General features: G+C 38.6%; 1 protein-coding gene across 1 annotated transcript in view; it reads left to right on the top strand.

The window, feature by feature from the left end:
• Positions 1-17,716, top strand: part of LOC124172289 — a 49,658-nt gene extending 31,942 nt beyond the window's left edge. The window contains exon 8 of the mRNA XM_046551716.1: positions 17,422-17,716. The gene's annotated coding sequence lies outside the window, so the exon portion shown is untranslated. The remainder of the gene's footprint in view (positions 1-17,421) is intronic.
• The last annotated feature ends 1,850 nt before the right edge of the window (positions 17,717-19,566 follow it).

The raw sequence follows: 19,566 nt of genomic DNA, 5'->3' as shown, positions 1-19,566 counted from the left end.
CTCGTATTTCATTTTGAATCCGCAGATTAGGAATAATGATTGGTGAAATGGATTGTATATTTTAATCAATCACATGTTTTGATCAATATTTATATTTAATTATCATTTATTCAGTTGTAAATTTCCAAAAAGTGAACTCTGTATTTTGATATGCATTTCTTCATTGCTTATGGTTGATATGTTAGGCAATAAATTTCATGGTTACAAGTCAATTTTAGTCAGTAAAATAACAAACAATTTTTCTTAAATCGGCTATGTCGATATTTTAATGCAACAAGTGTTGGTTTTGGAAATATATACAATTTTTTGTTAAATTATTCTCAATTACTAAATAAGAGGACTGAAAAAGTTATTATTTTATTTCCTGTGACGACCTGAGACTCACGCTGGGTGTCAAGAGTCTAAATGGGGTGAGACCTTTCGATTCTCGTCAAGACAATGATAATCTATCCCTAATCGCACCACTGGAGGTCCAATAGGGGTACATATTGCCCAGGGAGCGAACTAGTGTGTTTGAAGGGAGGTGATCATAACCACCAGCATGTAATTGAAATACCACATGCACACCTCACGCTCCAAAAATCGAATTGCATAATAACAAATAATACTACCACAGTCAATCAAAAGCAAAACCTGCCAACGTAATGTGCTAATTAACGTTTATTCATTAACGTAATGTGCCAATACACCTAGCCAATAACCTGGGATTACTAAAATAATTTAATTTTAATATTATGAATACATACACTAACGGTGGGTAACGAACCGCAATCAATACCTTTCGTTTTCTTTGATGAAAGAAACTACCCTTTTGCTCTTCATCTTGGGCATATATGCATTGCTGCACAAGTAATGTGATTAATGTAGGTTTGAAGATTTTCGCGACATTGATTAGATGATCTCTGCCTTCTGTTCGGGTTTTCACCGCGTCCGTTGTGTTTTGGCGACAATATTTTCGACCTATCATTGACCTGAAGACGCTGACTGCAACGTCAGCGAAACTGTTGTTGCCAAAACACAATGGACGCGGTGAAAACCAGAATAGAATGCAGAAATCAAGTAATGTGATTTTTAACTGCTCTCCTTTCTGCTTTTTTTTCTCCCAATACGGAATTGGAGTCAATAACTCGACCGTACTCTGGCCGGCCTACCGCCTCTTCATCATGCCAAACCCCTTCCATATGTGGAGCATTTATGCTTTGGGTGACGTCATCCACCAATTGGAAATATCCGTGTTGGCCCTGTCTTGGCCATTTCTATTGGTTGGCGGACACCCTTTGGGACACTACCGATGGACCATCACGGCGACCATACTGATCCTGAAATGAATTATAGGCTATTGAATAAAACTGATTGAGTAGCTCTTTCATTTGATGTATGATGTATAGCTGTAAGTTAAGTGTAATAAATGTGATGCAACGTTAAATTCCCTATATTCATTTTGAAACACCCGGTATCATAATGTTGATCACAGTTTTTAATTCGAAGTTAAAGGAAGAGCATCTTTTTTCATTACAAAAAGCAATTTGTCTTTATTGGCCGTTAAGCCCATATGACACACTCCAATTAATTGGCCAATAAATCAGCACGCAATATTGTTTAAAATATTGGGCGTTACGTACTGTATAACACGTATCAATATTTACTCCAATGTTGACCGAAATAGTGTTCTAATGTCCCACTAGAGAACGCTATCGTATTTCAATAATTTTGCTTTGTATAAATAAGCATTCGTGTGATTTTAAGCTCCAAAGAATAATGAAATAACTTCTTTCGTCCACATTTTAGAAATTTCAATATAGTCCTCAGGAAAAAAAATCTTTTACAATCAAACTGGATGTTTTGCAAAGAACTTCTTGTTTTGGCCACTAGGGGTTACTAAAAAAACTAATTTATGATTGAAAATTGGCCGCGAGAAAACAGAACCTGTTCAAAACTGAATAGTGAGTGAGAAAATGCGTCCTATATAGTGAAAACGATATTTTAATAGAAATTGGTATGTGTCACTTGGACCAAAATCCCAATACAATAGGTGGGCCAATAAATTGGGAAATGATCTATCTTTTCGAAATCTATGCTGACAGTCATGGAGGAAGTTACGTCTGTCCAAGAAAGTCAGGGAATTGCTAAGGACGATATGCTCAAGTATCTTACATATTATCGCTGTCAAGTCTATCCATTCTATAACAACCATGCCCCTGAGCCATCGTTGGTGCTAAAAAGTATTTTTTTCTCAAAACTATTAAGGCAAGCCGATAACATAAGATATCAATATTTTCCCATCTAGAACAGCTAACTCCATGAGCCTACCCAGCGGGGGACAATAGGTGGGAAACTGCCCCCCCACCTAGAAGCGAAAATAAATTTAGTTTTTAACAAAAGTTATGAACGAATTTTCCTTTTGAAGAAAAATGATATTAGTATAAGACATGGAACTAAATTTAAAATAATTATTTTTCCAGGAAAAAGTTATAGAAACTAATAAATCACTGATATTATTTCCATGTAATGACGCTTAGTTTCTCTCCAACCATCCGAACCCTTCCACAGTTGGGCCTCATCTTATCGCCGCCACTAAGTGATCGTAGAAACTGTGGCCACGCCGTTACACCGAGTCGGCTCTTAATAAACGAACGAATTTTCTGAAACTAACTCATTCCAAAATGCATACACATTTTTTAATCATAATTTTGGGCCTGGTACTGGATGTGATACAATTTTTAGACGTTAGTGAACAATTCGCACCGAATCATCGTGGTGGAAGTTGCCGCGCGGCCGTTAAAATCGCTTGCGGACGTCTCCGCCATAGAGTTAAACAAATGGCGCTCATCATTGAAGTGAGATCTATCTACCATAGAGTACATTTGACACCCTCCTATGGTCGGCGTCAAAATGATGTCAGTGTAATAAATAATACGTCATTTTAAAGGAGATTTTATTCTTAATTCTGATATTTTTTTTCATGAAATATTCTACTATCAGCAATCGAAATATCCCAGCAACATATGCACAGCCTTAAAATTTACTCTGAGTACGTCGTATGTACCTAATTCCTCTAATCTTAGGTTATTGTCTTCGATTTTTTAAAATGCGTAGAAAATGTTGAAAAAAGAAAAAATCTATGGAAACTGCACTTAGGTATTGCAAATGAAAATGGAAAAAAATGCAGAAGAAACAATAGAAAGTTACCAGACTGGTACAAAACATAATTTAAAAAATATATAAAAAATATCACATCTCAACTTACAATGTTTATTCTGTTTAATTGTTTCTGAATTTTGTAAAGAATTATTAGATTTAAGTTTCCTCTTCGCACAAACATCACTTTACACCGACAACGATGCATATGCGCCAATTTAGTTGTCTCTTTTTTGTCAACTGACTGGTTGATGTGAGTCCTGGACTCACCGAATCAGCTGCCGGAAACGCCTTCGGCGTGGTCATTGAAGTGAGATCTATAGACCATAGAGTACATTTGACACCCTCCTACTGACGGCGTCAAAATGATGTGCCTCTGTACCTTGCAACTTTATATCTGGACTTCATTGAATGCAATAATAATAACTAATTCGTAATTTTAAAGGAAATTTTATTCTTAATTCTGATTCATTTTTTGTTTTATGAAAAATTAAAAAATGTAGACACGCAAGTGCATTAAATGACTCCGCGCACCGTAAAATTAGCCGTTTTGTCAACTTAATGAGCTTTGTTACCCAACCTCGGGAAAACTACTATGTCTTCAGCATTCATCTTTCACAATAAGATGCTAATATTAATTTAGATTGATAAAATGGCCACTGTATATTTTTAGAACATATATTTTGTCGTAAAATAACGAAAATGTTTCCATACTATCTAGTCCTACAAATTACCCCGAAAGAAAAACTAAAATTGAAAGAAACACTTCTTAATTCATTTGAAAATTTTCTATGATCCGAAACCACATGTTTTTTTAAAGTAAAGATTATAAATGGGCATTAAAAATATGTCGTAGCGAATGATTGCAGCGTTGCCATGCCTTGCGCGTGAAACTTTGCTTCCTGGTAACCGGCAATGGCTCGGCTAAGCCTCGTTTGTAAACATAACATTAATAGAAGTTATTAACATTCACAAATATCAATATTTTTATGGATTATAGATCGTAGAAAAATTTCAAATAAATTAAGAAGTATTCCTACCAATTTTATTTTTTTCTTTCGGGGTAAACTGTAGGACTAGAAGGTGTTTAAACATTTTCGTTATTTTACGACAAAATATAGGTTCTAAAAACATGCAGTGGCCATATAATTAATCTCAATTAATATTAGCAACTTATTGTGTAAGATGAATGCTGAAGACATAGTAGTTTTCCCAAAGTTGGGTTACAAAATTCATGAAGTTGACAAAACGGCTTATTTTACGGTGCGCGGAGTCATGTAATGCACTCGCGTGTCTACATTTTTACATTTTTCATAAAACAAAAAATTAATCAGAACTGGGAATGAAATTACCTTTAAACTGATGTATTATTCATTATTATGCCATGCACTGAAGTCCAGATATGAGTTTGCAAAGTACAGTGGCACATCATTTTGACGCCGTCAGTAATGGCAGCTGCCTGGCGCAGTTAGTTACAACGGTCCCGCTTGGCACCTGCGTCTTCCCAGTTTTCGTTGCGGCTCCTCCGTAGGTGAATGAAAGATCTTGCCCTACGCTACGCTACGCTGAAATTTCGGGGTTGATTTTAGCTCAAGTTCACAGCTGAATTAGCTGTCTACTGAGAAGTTCTAGACTTTTTATGGTTTCAAGCGTTTTATTTTCGCGGTGTGATCATGGCATAGTGTCGAAGACTAGGTTTAGTGGGGTGGGAATGTGGGAAGGGATAAGGGTAGTTTTGGGGACTTTGTACTATGCGTATTGTGATGGGGTATAATCCCAAAGAATTGTTAGGAGTTCATTTTGCGCAGCAGCGAAGGTTTTCTCGAACAGGGTAAGGTATGATTTCAAAACGGAAAGGATAGGGGTGAGCTTTAGGTCGTTCCTAATATTTTTGTTCGACATGAACCTTGCTGCCCCGACAATTCTTCTGACGATGACGTTTTCGGCTGATTGAATGCTTTTGAGATGCGTCAGAGCTGCGTGGAGCCATGCGGGGGAAGTATTTGACAGGAGAGGCTTGATACAGCTGTTATACAGGAGCAGTTTGATTTTGAGGCTCAGTGGCGAAGTAAATTTCTATAAAGGTCGTAGTGCTGCATGAAAAGGGTGGTTTCCTATTATTTTTTTATTGCCTAAATCGAAAGATAATTAATCCTGGAGTACGCATTTCACGCTTTTAGATTTTTGAATGACGATATGTATTTTTCGCGATTATACGAAAAGTGAAAATTTTCAAGCGCGCAAAAAGGTGACGGCTAAGTATAAATGCTGGGAAAACCCCGTGTGACGTTATTCTAGTTCCCGCTGTCACCGTGCGAGGTGACCTTGGGGCTAGGATATTATCGTATTTTAGCGATAGAATTAAGTTTATTATCACTACTTAATCTCTTTTTTCAACTTCTTTATTCTTCCTTTATCTTTTTAAAGGTACCACAAGATTATACACCTTCCGTGTTCTCTCTTTTCTCCCCAACATAAACAACCACCAATTATTGGTTATTTTTCCATGACAACTTGAAAGAGTTTTTCTTTAGCATTTATAACATACACGTCTATCGTCCCCCCAAAACCCTCAACAACTAATGGCCAACCCTAGGCCTTAAGTTATACCTAGGTTCGACCGTCTCTGTGACTGCAGGTATAAATTGTCGGTCCTCTTCAGAAGCTCCATCTTCCCTCCATAGTTGTCGGGGTATTAACTTCAGCTCTTATCGGTGAACCTTGGAAGGAGGGTCCGTCCTTATCAAATAGATTCCCAGTTTATTTTCAACCTCGAAGGGTCCGTTCCATTTTGGAGCTAAACCAGCATGGTACTCCTGAAGCTTGCTGCTGAGTTGGTGGTTCCTCCACATTAGTAGCTGTCCAGGCTGCAAATCTTCTTCAGTAACCTGGTCTACTGCTTCAGCTTCCTTTTTAGAGCGCTTGGTTGCTTCTTTGTTCATCCGGTGAACTTTTCCCTGATGATTTTCAACCCAAGCATTATAGGGTATATCCTCTTCATCTTCAACGGCTTCGATTCCCCAGTCGCCAGTGCATCGAATCGGTCTTCCCAAGAATAGCTCTGTCGGAGTGTAGCCAGTGACGCGGTTGACTCGCTGTCTAATGGCAAAAAGAGACTCATGCAGGTGCTGGTCCCATCTGTTATGTTTCTCGTTCAAGAAGTGTATCCACAATATTGTCTTCAATTCCTGGTTCCTTCTCTCAGTTGGGTTTGCCTGAGGATGATAAAGAGGTGTAGTCCAGTTTTCAATTCCCCATGCCTCTAATGCTTGAGACCATCGCCTTGAAGTGAACTGAGACCCGTTGTCGGTGAGAAGACATCTGGGATAACCATACCGACTGAATACTTCAGTCTTCAGAAGATAGAGTATTCGTTCTGACGTTGCCTCGGGAATAGCAAAGGCTTCTACCCACCTGGTGAACAAATCTGTGACAACCAGGATACCAGTCTTCCCACGTGCCGTCCGAAGATACGGTCATATCAGGTCTAAAGCCAATACTTCCCAGGGTTGATATGGACGCCTTCCTATTGAACTGGTACTGGCCGTCTGCTTGCTCGCCTTTGTGCATGCACATACTGGACACACTTGTACATACCTCTTTACGTCTTGGCGCAAATGCACCCAGAAGAACCACCGACGAATTGCTAAGAATGTTTCCTCCTGTCCTGGATGCCTAGCTTCCGGCTCATCGTGGAACTTCTCTAATATGGTCCTAGCTTCAGATCTTGGAACCAAAGGCACCGGTGGCTGGTCCGAATTATGGGAGACATATAAAAGAACATCGTTCTCGAGACGAAGATTCTTATAACACATCTTGAAAGTAGCAGGAACACTTCTGCTATCAGCACAACGTTGGCCAATCCAAGATTTCATCTTCTTACAGGCCCTATCATTATTCTGCCATCTCCTAATAATGGCCATATCGAGAGGTTTCCTTTCGCAAGCAGCAGCCAAAAGAACAGGTAAGTCTTCTTTCCTTTTTCTTAACTCCGGAACTTCCCTCTCCACTAATTCCCTGTCTGAATTTGGTTCAGTCACAGGATTTCTTGATAGGCTATCTGCTGCTTGGTTACTTGATCCAGGGACATGACAAATGTCAAAGTCAAAGTCCGCTAGTATCAATGACCAACGCATTAATTTCGATTTTGTTCCAGCCACTTCATTTAGCCATTTAAGAGATGAGTTGTCAGTGTAGAGTTGAAATTTCCTCCCTTCAAGATAGCCTCGAAATTTCCCAACAGCCCAGACCACTGCTAAAGCCTCCTTCTCAGCTGTGCAGTAATTCCTCTCCGTTGGTGACATCTTCCGGCTAGCATACTCGATAACCCTCCTCTCACCTTGTTCAGTCTCTTGAAATAGTACAGCTCCAAGTCCAAGATCGCTAGCATCGGTCTGTAGATTTAATTTCCTGCGGGGGTCTGGGTGTGCCAACCTTGGAGCATTACAAATGCTTTCCTTGATTTGTTCAAAGGCTCTTTGTTCACGTTCAGTCCATTTGAAGGGAGCTGTGTTATTGAATAAATCAGTTAGTGGAGCAGCTTTTACTTCAAAATGAGGTACAAAACTACTGTACCAACCGCAAAGTCCCAAAAACTGACGGACTTGCTTCTTAGTTTTTGGTTGATTGTATTCCTCAATGGCCTTATTCTTTTCTGGTTGCCTTTCTAAACCTTCAGGAGTTAAAACATGTCCGAGGTATTCCACCTTGGGGTTAACAAAGTGGCATTTCTTCAACTGGCAAGTTAGTCCATGAATCTTCAGTCTTTCCAGTACTTTAGATAAATGCATCAGATGTTCTTCAAATCCGTTTCTACTATAGACAAGAATGTCATCAAGGTAAACTTGACAAAAATCACCTATATATCCAGAGAGTACTTCATCCATTAACCTCATAAAAGTGGCGGGAGCATTTTTCAATCCAAACGGCATGACCCGGAATTGGTAGAGACCACGAGGAGTAGCAAAGGCAGTCATTTCTCTTGAGCCTTCTTCCATCTCCACCTGCCAAAACCCTGAATTCAAGTCGAGAGTACTGAATATCTTAGCACCACTAACTTTCTTCAACAAGTCCTTCAAATCAGGCATGGGATAGGCATCACTCACAGTCTGAAAATTAAGCTTTCTAAAGTCAACACAAAGCCTGTAATCTCCGTTTTTCTTCTTTGGCAGCACAACCGGCGAAACCCAATGAGAAGTTGATGGTTCAATTAATCCTTCGCTCTCCATTTCCTGTATTTTCTTGTATATAAATGCTCTCTTGTCAGGATTCATGGGATATGGTCTCTGTTTAATGGGTTCATTACTCTTGCAAATAATTGCATGTTTTACGGTGGAAGTATAACCAATGCTCTCTGTAATGACCTCTGGAAACTGGTTTAAAATATTCATCAATACTTGTTTCTGTTCGGGTGCTAATGGACCAACTTTCAACTCCTCCAGATTGATTCCACAATCGTTTGTACTTTTAGAAAAATTTCCGTTTCTCCAAGCTAGTCTAGTCCTGGTACCTTTCCCTAAGAATATCTCATTAGTATTATAATCTAAAACAGCTCCATATTTAGTTAAGAAGTCATGGCCAAGGATCACATCGCTGATCAAATCCTTAATAATTAATGCAGGAATGTCAATGTCTATATTGGAACACTTTGCTCTAAGGAATGTTCGGCCTTGTACTATGTAAAGTACATCATTTGCGGCAACCATAACTCTGTTGCCAGGAGAAATTTCAATGTCATCAAAATCGTTCATTATTCTATGCGAGATAAATGTGTTACTTGCTTGGGAATCTAAAATAGCTTTATAAGTTTTATTTTTGATGCAGATCGTTATGGCTGGTCGGGAACTGTCCTGGTCAATCCCAATCTGTCCAATTGTATTCTTAGTGATCCAGTGTTTAATTTTTGTACTTCTTGGAACCTGGGGCTTTGTGACGTTGAATTCAGGGACATCCTCCACCAGGACAGAATGGCCCCTTAGTAGTTTTCCGGGCAATTATCTCGTATGTGACCAGTTTTCCCACAACCAAAACATCTCCTCTGAGATCCAGTCTCTCGAGGAGTAGCGTTTTCTTCTGTTGAAGTCTTAATCTTCGTGTAATCCTCCTCTAGTTTCCTAATGACTTCCCTTAATTCATCAAATGTCTTCGGATTAGCCACTCTCACTAACGGTCTCATTTTATCATTGAGTAATTCAATAATGTTGGGTAAAGCAGCACCACTGTCCTTTTGAGGATTCAATCTTTTGAAAAGTTGGTATTTCTGTATTATAAATGCGCCAGCCCTCATGCCAGTAGGCTGCGTTTCGGTTAAGAATTTCCTATTAACAGCAGACCTTACGCCATCAGAATCGAATCTGAGGCATAATTCCTTACCAAAATCATTCCAATTCAGGCCCAGGCCCTTTATGTTATTCCACCATGTTGCCGCTGGTCCCTTCAGTTGTTGTGCCACCAAATGCACATAAATATTTTCCGGCAGATTCGTCCGTTTAAGTAAGGAATCGGAATTGATCAAAAATACCTTCGGGTCTTCTTCTAATCTACCGCGATACTCTGGTAGGCTTTCCCTAATTACTTTAGGATCAACGGGCAGCAGCCCTACCGAAGTAGCTGATGGAATATTTGCTTCGGAAATCACCATTTTTAAGACTTCATTCTCTAATTTTGATAATCTTTTAGATACATCTTGTTGTAAGCCATCTAATTGCGATGTTTTCTTTTCAAGGTCGGTGTAAAGGTTAAGTTCATTAATTTCTAAGTTAGCCACTCTCTGATTAATATCGGTAATCCTCTCATCCAGATTTTCAAATCTAGCACTAAATTTTTCACTTAGTTCTTCAATCCTTGATTCTATTATTTTGGATTGCGATTCAATTTGAAATTTAACATCTTCTTTTAAATCTGATTTCATTTCTTCGATTTGTAATTTAATGTTTCCGGATTGAACCTTCATTTGTTCCGTTAATTTCATGAACATTACACTTACTTCTTGTCCTACCTCGTAGTTCTCGTGATCTTCTCCGGATTCAATGAGATCCTGCCGAAGCCGCATTTCCAGATCTCCTTTATTTCCCGTCGTAAGAAGTCCCCGCTGGGCCAGCGCCGTCCTCAGCTGGGCGATCTTCATTTCAGCAATCTTCATGATTCTATTTCTTCTCCGAGCGCCAACTCCTTGCGCTTCGGTCCTGTCACGGTCGCCAATTAACGTACTTGTAGCGATAGAATTAACCAGCTTATCACTACTTACTTCTTTTTCTTCAACTTATTTATTCCTCCTCTTTTCCTTCGTACAAAAGATTACATAGATTTTTCGTGTTCTCCCCCATAAAAACAAACATAAACAACTCCCCATTATTGGTTCTTTTCCATGACGACTAATTTACGACTAACGAGTTATTAAGGGTTTTCTATTACATTAAAACATACACGTCAATCTGTGCTGTAAAATACGCAATGCTATTGGTTTAACATCCAGTCTATGGGTATCTACTACATTAATTCCTGGTCAATTATGTCCTTGGATGAAAAATCCTATGTGCTATAGCAATTTGATAAATTTTAAGAAAAAGCAGATTCGATATATTTCGAACGTGAGAGTATATACAAAACTTATTTCCATTGGGCATTCTGAGGAATACCAAGATGTACCCATTCACAAAATTTCATTGGTCCAACTTATATAGTAATCAAGTTATGCTTATTTGGGTATTTGCTACAATAATCGAATTGATCTTCCGATAATACTGCCATCTGTACTGTAGAATCCGCATTGCTATAGATATTTTTTCCAGTCTATGGTCATCTACTATATAATTCCTGGTCAACTATGTCCTTGGGTGTAAAATCCTATATGTTATAGCAATTCGATATAGTTTAAGAAAAAGTAGATTCGATATATATCGAACGTGAGACTGTATACAAAACATACTTCCATTGCGCATTGTGAGGAATACCAACATGTACCCATTCACCGAATTTCATTGGTCCAACGTAAACACTAATCAAGTAATGCCAATTTGCGTATTTGCTATAAAAATCGAATCGAACAATCGACTCTACTGACACCTGTATTGAAAAATTCGCAATACTATTGATATCCTTTCCATTCTGTGGTCATTCCCTTATTCCTGCCTTCTCGACTATCCCCGCTTTCTAAATTTCACCTATGTACCTATATTGGTGACGTAGATAGGGCGATGCGTGTATTTCTTACGGGGACCTATTACAAAAAGATATAAATGCATATTGATATATCTTCATTAGGAAACATTACTCATTTAAATAATTTATATGTACGCATAATTCATTCCTTTCCTTACATATTGTAAAAATGTTAATCCCCGTAACTATGTAAATAGGAATGAAAAATGGCTCCATCGAATGTAAGCTTATATCAATCATAACGTGAACTCTAATCAATCGATCCGCTTGATTTAACTTTTGTCGGATTAAACACATTAGCAGTTAAATTGTGTATTATTTTCATATTCAAAACTTGGTTAATACCAAAGTTATTAGCGATTAAAGCTTAACTAAGGAGATTGGTATCGATATATCTCGTGCATGAATCGGTCGAGCGGAAAGGTCATCATAGCAAAATTTACTATTTTAATATTATTACCCTAAAAATTTCATTCATCTAGCTTGAATGGTTGCTAAGATATTCAAGATTGTATGCTCCACAAAAAAATGGCGACAATGATTTTTCGCGTGCAGGATATTTTTCGGAATTTTATTATGAATTAACCAAGAGGGTTACGGGGAAGGTAAGCTGAAACGTTAGGGTGCGAAGCACCCTAATTGGTATTTCTAGTAGATTCCAAATTTTCATATGGCACATGTCTCAAGGCCGAAATCCGAGTTTGAAAATTCGCCCATCACGACAATGTAAAATCAAAATCGTTTATTCCTCGGAATGGTTTCGACATATGAAAATTTCAAGATAGCCAAAAAATCAACCAAAAAATCTTCCACCTTATAAGTCAAGGAAATTGTCGTACAATTATTGCAAGTTATTAAAAAAAATTCCTAAAATTTTCCCATAAGAAAAGCATTGAAAGCGTTCAAACTATAATAAAAATACTTAATATCAATTCGTCGTAATGGCAACCATACCAAAAAATCGACCAAAAAATGTTGTCTATATCCATTGAATATCATGTTCCTTGGACGTTTAAAGTACAAAATGAAAGCGAAAAAGTTTAAGTTCCATAAGGCTCCCATCTTATTCAAGTCGATATATCTCGAAAACCAATCGACTTTTTCAAGTCTTCAGATATTTCCTCCCGATGAATTTTTTTTTACTTTTACGTCCAATAAGCCAAATACCCACGCCTATCACAGTTTGGGCTGCGAAATTGTATCAATGAGTCAGTCAGTGAGTGAAATTGTCGTTTTATATTAGCTTAATTAATGTGGCTCATGAGGTTGTTCCGTCTTCTTATTATAAAATTTTTATTAGGCTTCTCTTCTCTCCAACTCTTCTTGGGATTCCTTCGTTCCTTACTCGGTCGATCCATTTGATCCTCATCATTCTTGAAGTAAGAACACGAAATGTGTTACTCTTGCGTCATTTTTTGAACTGTTACATAAAGATAACGCCGCGTTATTATCCGCCTACAAGCCCCGGCTAACCCCTTTTCTGAATCCCTAGCCTTTTGAATGCAGCCATTCAGCAAAAAGGATAATGCAACCCTTGCCCCAATATTAACTTACATATGGCTCGTCACATTTTTAACACTAGAATGTCCGGCTGGGTCAATTTGACCCAACAGACACTTTTTATGTTGATTATCTTGAAATGAAGAAAATTTTACACTCATATTTCATGACTGATAATTATTTACTTTGTTTTACCACTGTGCAAATGTTGGGCCTGATATTATTATTATTCTTTTCAATTTTTTCTACTGAAAACTCTTTGGGAGTATACCCCCTCAGCATACGCTAAACACTAAATCCTCAAAACTCCCCTTATCCGTTCCCATATTACCTCCTCCACTTAACCAAGCCGTAGACCACACTTGGAATACGCTGCCAGTGTTTGGGACCCTCATGAAAAAGGCTTAATAACAGAGTTAGAACGCGTGCAAAGAAGAGCTGCCAGGTATGTGAAAGGTCGTTACGATAGTCTTGTTAGTGTAACTGACCTCTTAGATAAACTCGGATGGGAATCTCTGTCGGACCGTGGATTGAAAAATAGACTAAACCTTTAAGATAAATTCAAGAGCAGTGTCTTTTCTAACGAAGTTAACCATATCTTACGGACGCCAACGTACTACGGAAGATCAGATCATATAAATAAAATAAGAGAGATAGATTGTAGAACAGACAGATTCCGAATGTCATTTTTTCCACGATCAATAAGATATTATAACGGCAGCAATAAAACTCGTTAATAGATTGCATGACTTGTAGTGTAGCTTACTAACCTATGTAAAACTTAATGCATGTTTATGAATTTCTATTCTATATTCTATTTCTAACAGCATATAGTAGTATAGTTTGTTATTATACGGGACGTTGTTTGGACGGTGTGGTGTGCATGTGGGAGTCCAAATATGCATGTTGGTGTCTGATCACCCCCTGCCAAACACCCTAGAGGTGGCTCGCAGGGTATTATGTAGAAGAGATGTAGATGTAGAATCAATGACATGATCACACCGAGAATGTTTAACGCCTGAAACTACAAGTAGTGAAGAAAGTCTAAATAGACAGCCAAAACAGCTGGGAACTTGAGACCCAATAAAACCCGTGAAATTTCAGCGTAGCGTAGCGTAACGCTCACTCCACTAGAGCACCCAAAACTGATTTCCGTCAAAGTTTTATAAAACGTAAACCAATTAATAAAACAGTATTAAGTACAGAATAAATGAACACGAAATAATAAAAAATTCCGACATAAATTAAAACATTGTGATCATATGAAAGTAACGTTTCCCTCTGAAAGAATTTATCCTCTTGTGAGACGAAATATTTTCGGTGAGTGACCAAGGTAATTTAAAAGAGTAAGGGAAACTAAAATTCCTCAAGATGCAGAGACAGCGCCACAAACTTTCTCCTAAAACTTTTGAAAGTCACTATGCGTCTGATAACCTGCATTGATAATAAATTATTAATAAATATATTTCAAGCATAGAATATATTCACCCATTGATGTAGTTAATTATTAACCCTTTCAAGACGGTGCAGTTCTCGCCTCAGCAAGACTACTGAACTGAGCCCCGAGAAATTCTTCCCTCCTCTCTTTGCGGGGCATTTTTGCAGGGCATTCTTTAAGAAGGGTGTCGCGGATGATCACACACTCTCAGCACAATTTCCTTTCTCAGTACCTTATTCAACCCTTCCTAGCGGGGATTCCGCATTACCTCGGGCTCTGAGGGTAGTTGGGCTCCCTCCTTTAGTAGTTTATAATCCTACCAGCTGCATTGATTCGTGGTAAATCATGCTTTGTTCATATGAATTAGCCATATGGATATTTGTTGCTTAACCCTTTCGAGACGGCGGAGTTTTCGTCTTAGCATGACTGCTGTGCTGAGCCACAAGAGACTCTTCTTTCTCGTGGTACGGAGCATTTTTGGAGAACATAAGTTAAGGAGGGTCTCGCTGAACCTTTTTCGACCCCTCCCCGCTGGGACTCCGCATTATCTCGGACTCCGAGAGTAGTTGTGCTCCCTCCTTTCCGGGTTTACTACCGTACCTGCGGCATTGGTTCGCGGTCAACTTATGTATTGCTTATATATATATAGCATATGGATAATTGTTGCTTGCACGTAAATTGCAGACTTTGAATTGAATTCCTAATTTTTTAGTATTTTCAAATTTTAAACGAAGTTCTAAGGTCAACTTTAACGCATTTAATGCAGCATTCATTTCCATGTTGGTGCTTTCACCTAAATCGATGTATAAGTTAATATTTGTCGTAGATTATCGTTTAAAATATAAACGCTGTTCAAAAGACAAAGAATTCAGTTGTAAGTTGATATTTCTTGAGAAAGGTGCAAATATTTATTTTGAAAGTTGACTGATTGAACAATTGAATGACCGCGGTCCCTTACCGCTAAGAGGAGTAATACAAGACGATCGGTGCGGTACCTGCTCCCTAGTTTTGAGGGTACCCCCTCAAAGTCCCTCTTTGTTTGGTTCCGAAACAAAGTCATCGCTCACCCGCGACCATCATTAACGGGGATGAGCTAAAAACTTACATATTCGGCATTCGTTATGTACCGTGGGGCCTGACGGCGGTTTTACGGGTTTCCCGTCGTGCTTAGGGTAAAAGCCAAGCCAATACCACTCCCGTACCAGTGTTCAACCCCAGTAGTGCTGAAGAGGCGTAAACCTAAGCAGCTCCGCGAGATTTATATTTTGTTATCATGTTACTTGTAATATATATTTCATATTTTATGTAATGTTGTTATATCGCGGAAATAAACCTTGTTGAACTTGACCTGCGTAATAAAATCTCTGACGAAAATTTGCGGCTTTCGTCTCCCGGGTCATGAAACTTCCAGACGCATATTTTAGTCTTAAGCAGGCAAAAGGTTGAATTCGGTTTTGTAGGAGGCAAAAGAGACACACATACAAAGCTTTGAGCGCAGTTTGATAGACGTTCTTCCAAATGGTAGAAATTGAAATTTTTAATATTCAATTTAGTTTTTAATTCTTCAACAGACATCTTTTTATGATTCAAATTTCATCAACGGGATTATGCTTAATCCTTTAAAAGTGTAATCTAATGTGTAATTGTGTCCTATATACATCAAGGATATTATTTAAGGCGCTAACTGAATACTTCTAGGTTGTGTACGTGAATAAGGGAGAAAGCACAGATGTGAAAAAACATTATTAACTCTCAGCATGGCTAAACCTTTTAAGTTTAAATCACTATTATTATTGTACACGAACACTTAAATTTTGTCTTATTTGCTATTTGTAAACCCCTCTAAACACCGTAATATGGCCCCGGACCGATTCAACAAGGTTCTTTTTAAGCAAATAAGCATTTTGATACGTAATGCATTTAAGCATATGAATTCCATAGGATAAGCGTGTTTTATTTAGCTAATTCATGTAACTAAAACAGCTTGTGTTTTTCTTTATTTTGCCATTATTTGGTTCAACAATGGTAGATATTCTGCCACTGATCTGACGGCATAAATGCAAAAAGCAAAGACCCGCGTGGATACTGACAAAACAAACAGCTACTATGAGCGTCAAGGGTCTATGCTGCAATTCAGTACGAGGAGATTCACTTTCAAATACTATTTAAGGGGTTAGCTCTCGGAAATGATACTCTGAATTTTGACAGAACCACTTAGAGTTAGATATAAGTTTTAGATGTGGAGAATAAACCACTGCTACTAAGCCCGTTTTGGTCCTTAACAGTGATAAAGATAACAATCAAGGGTATAATGACGAAGTTTAAAGTTTATCTAAAGAATAATATGGCTTTCGATAGAAATATGTAGCATATGCAACCCGCGTGACACCCAAAGTGTCTGACTGGGGTGGCGCGCGCTCACTTTCGGTGCGTTATCTCGGGAACCAAAGGGCAGAAATGAAAGAAATTTTGGGGTGATGCTCAGTAAATGTCTAACAAGTCGTTGTTTAAGAAAGAAAAGGGATAGAATAATCCGAGAGTAACATCATCTTCCCTTATGTCCGGAAAACTCCCAAAAATACCAAAATTTCATAACTTTAAGTGCGATGCGCCACAATGTCCCGGTATCCGATTGCAAAAATAATGTTCATTATTTATTTTCTCGCCAAATGGAACAAAACTGGAGGCGTCCCAAAATAAATTCGAAAACTTGAAAAATAAGGACCACCCTAATGCCGCATAGTGTGGCAGAGGAATGAAAAAACACTCTCGCTGTGTTGTCTCGTCATCTTCCGTGGCGTTCAGATATCGTGGATCTCTCCATTTCCCAGATTTTCCCCACGTTTTGTTGTCAGAGGTGACGACAGTTTCGCCAGGATTCCACCAGGCGTCTTCAGGTCTAAGTGATGATTTTCGTGTTTTTGCTACGTATGTTTAGTTTTCCTTCCTCGCGACCACTGTGTTTTTGGCCGGCTAACCTTGCTCCTGCCTGTGCTATTGGCCAGGATGCTGAACCCTCTCTTCCAGGCGGCAGTTTCTTTGGCAGTTAACTTTTGTACTTTGCGTGGCACAGTGAACGATATATTGGTTTTTGATTCTCAAGTTGAGTGCCGGTTCTGTTGTACTGGCACTGCCATGGATTACTTGCAAGGAAACAGTTTGATTTTGATTTTTTTTCATTGCAGCCAACATTTTATCCTTTCCGGCACACGGCGGGATATTTTTTTCTCCTGGGTTACCATCCTAACCACTCCTTGTTCACTGAAACCGCACAATTTGCTTAAATAATTGTTTCATTGCTTTGAAACAATGGCAAGCAGCGTTTCGGACATCAACGCCGATGAATTACTCGAGGAAAGGCTGATAAATGGATTGCTTACTGGCTCATTGGTCGAGCACAAAGAGCTACTAGACGGGCTGGAATATGTGGATGAACGGGGCATGCGGCAAAAAACGCTCCTGCATGTTGGAGTGAGACTTGGCAAGGCTGATTGGTTGGAAGAGCTACTGGCGAGAGGGGCAGACCCAAACCTAATGGATTATAGTGAAGTTAACGCAGTGTCGTTAGCTAAGGAGATGGCTCGGCGGTTTCCTGAAGACTCGGACCGCTCCCAAGTTCTAAAATTGGTGACATTAGTGCATAGGAGGGAGCAGGAGATGAAGCGTCACCTAAAATCAGTTGGTAAAAAATCAATTTTAAAAATTAAACACAGAAAAGATTAATAAAACTAACTTTCTAGAAAATTATGATAATTATTTATTAGTTATTAAAATGTTTGACTTCAAAAAAAAAACTATTTTTATTTTTGCTGCCTGTTTTATGCTAATATCACTTTTCGTGGGCTAAAAGAAAGTTTGTCGAAAATTTTCGTTTCCATCCTGTTCTGATTTTGCTTCTAGGGGGGCAGCAGACCCATCCTGCCCGTTGGGTATGCCTTTGAACCAATGGGGAACTTGCATGAATTTTTTTTATTTCACCGGAGGACAGAACATTATTTTCTAAATTCAACAAAAAAACCGCTTGTAAATCTAAGTTTTCCTTTGCGAGATATTCAATGATAAATGTAACGAATTTTAAAGCGCGCCAAAATCTCCCTCACTCCCCAAGCCACTGCCGACGAAGCCTCGACGACGTATATGGTCACGAAACATTACGCGAAGCAATTGTTGCGATTGTTTGTAATAGTTGCCAGCAGTTTTGAGAGCTTCGTTTGTGAAACGTGTTGATTGTTTTCTATTTAAAGCAAAGAGAGTATCGGAAGCCCTCATATATGTATTATATGTATTATTCAAAAATATTAATATCTGAGTAAGGGCATAAAATATAAAACTGGAGAAGTTAAACCAAAAATTTCATAATAGCTAAATATCATCGTTATAGGAGTCTGAGCCACGGCCGTTGGAAGGAGGATGCGTTACTTGTAAGTTGATGTTATCGACGGCATAGCATTCATTTAAGTGTGTAACTAGAAAAATTTTGATGTTTCCTAACGTCCATTATGCTTCTTTATACAATAACATCATCCATTTATTCGTAGGTACCGGACAATTCGTCGTTTAGGACTGCCTATGCTTGTATTATGAGGTGAATTCCAGTCAATGCAACTCTCGCTCGCAGATTGGAGACATTCAGGAACACTTTTTGTGCCAAAATGGGTTATTTTCAACGTGATATCTCCCGTTAAGAGTGTGCATGTGGGAGTCCAAATGCATACTGCATGCTGGTGATTGATCACCCCCTGCCAAACACCCTAGAGGTGGCTCGTAGGGTATTATGCAGATGTAGATGTTAAGCTACTGCTAATAATCACTGTGCCAGTGGTTGTAAAGCACAAAATTTCACAAGGTAAAATAATATCTTCCAAGAGTTATTAGTGTTCCATCGTGAATGAATTGTAAATCGTGCAATCGTGCCATCGTAAAAACTCCTATTACGCTATCGATAAATGTCTAAGAGTAATGTAAAAATGGTCAGGGGCGTGTTAACCTCCGTTGTATACCGTAGTTATGACATTTCACGATCAAGCAATCAAGATCCTAAAAAAAGGCTGGTGTCCTAAAAGCCCATGCCACACGCCTTATAATCGGCGTGCGGGGTATTATGTAGACGGAGATGAATTTCAGGTTTACTATTCGAGCGAGCGGCAACGTTATACATTTTTCTGATAACTAAAAGATACGTTGTGAAAAGCTTGTCCATCATCCCGATGTCGCATTATTAATATCCCAAATGATAATCGATGCATAATAGCAATAAGAAAACTTGCCCAAGAAAAACAAAACAAAATAAAGTGACGAAGAGCGGCTAAATACTCCCTCAAAACAAATTT

This window comes from Ischnura elegans (assembly GCF_921293095.1).
Source record: "Ischnura elegans chromosome 13 unlocalized genomic scaffold, ioIscEleg1.1 SUPER_13_unloc_1, whole genome shotgun sequence".
NCBI lineage: Eukaryota > Metazoa > Arthropoda > Insecta > Odonata > Coenagrionidae > Ischnura > Ischnura elegans.
The sequence above is the reverse complement of the archived record's forward strand: the minus strand, read 5'-3'. Positions and strand labels throughout refer to the sequence as shown.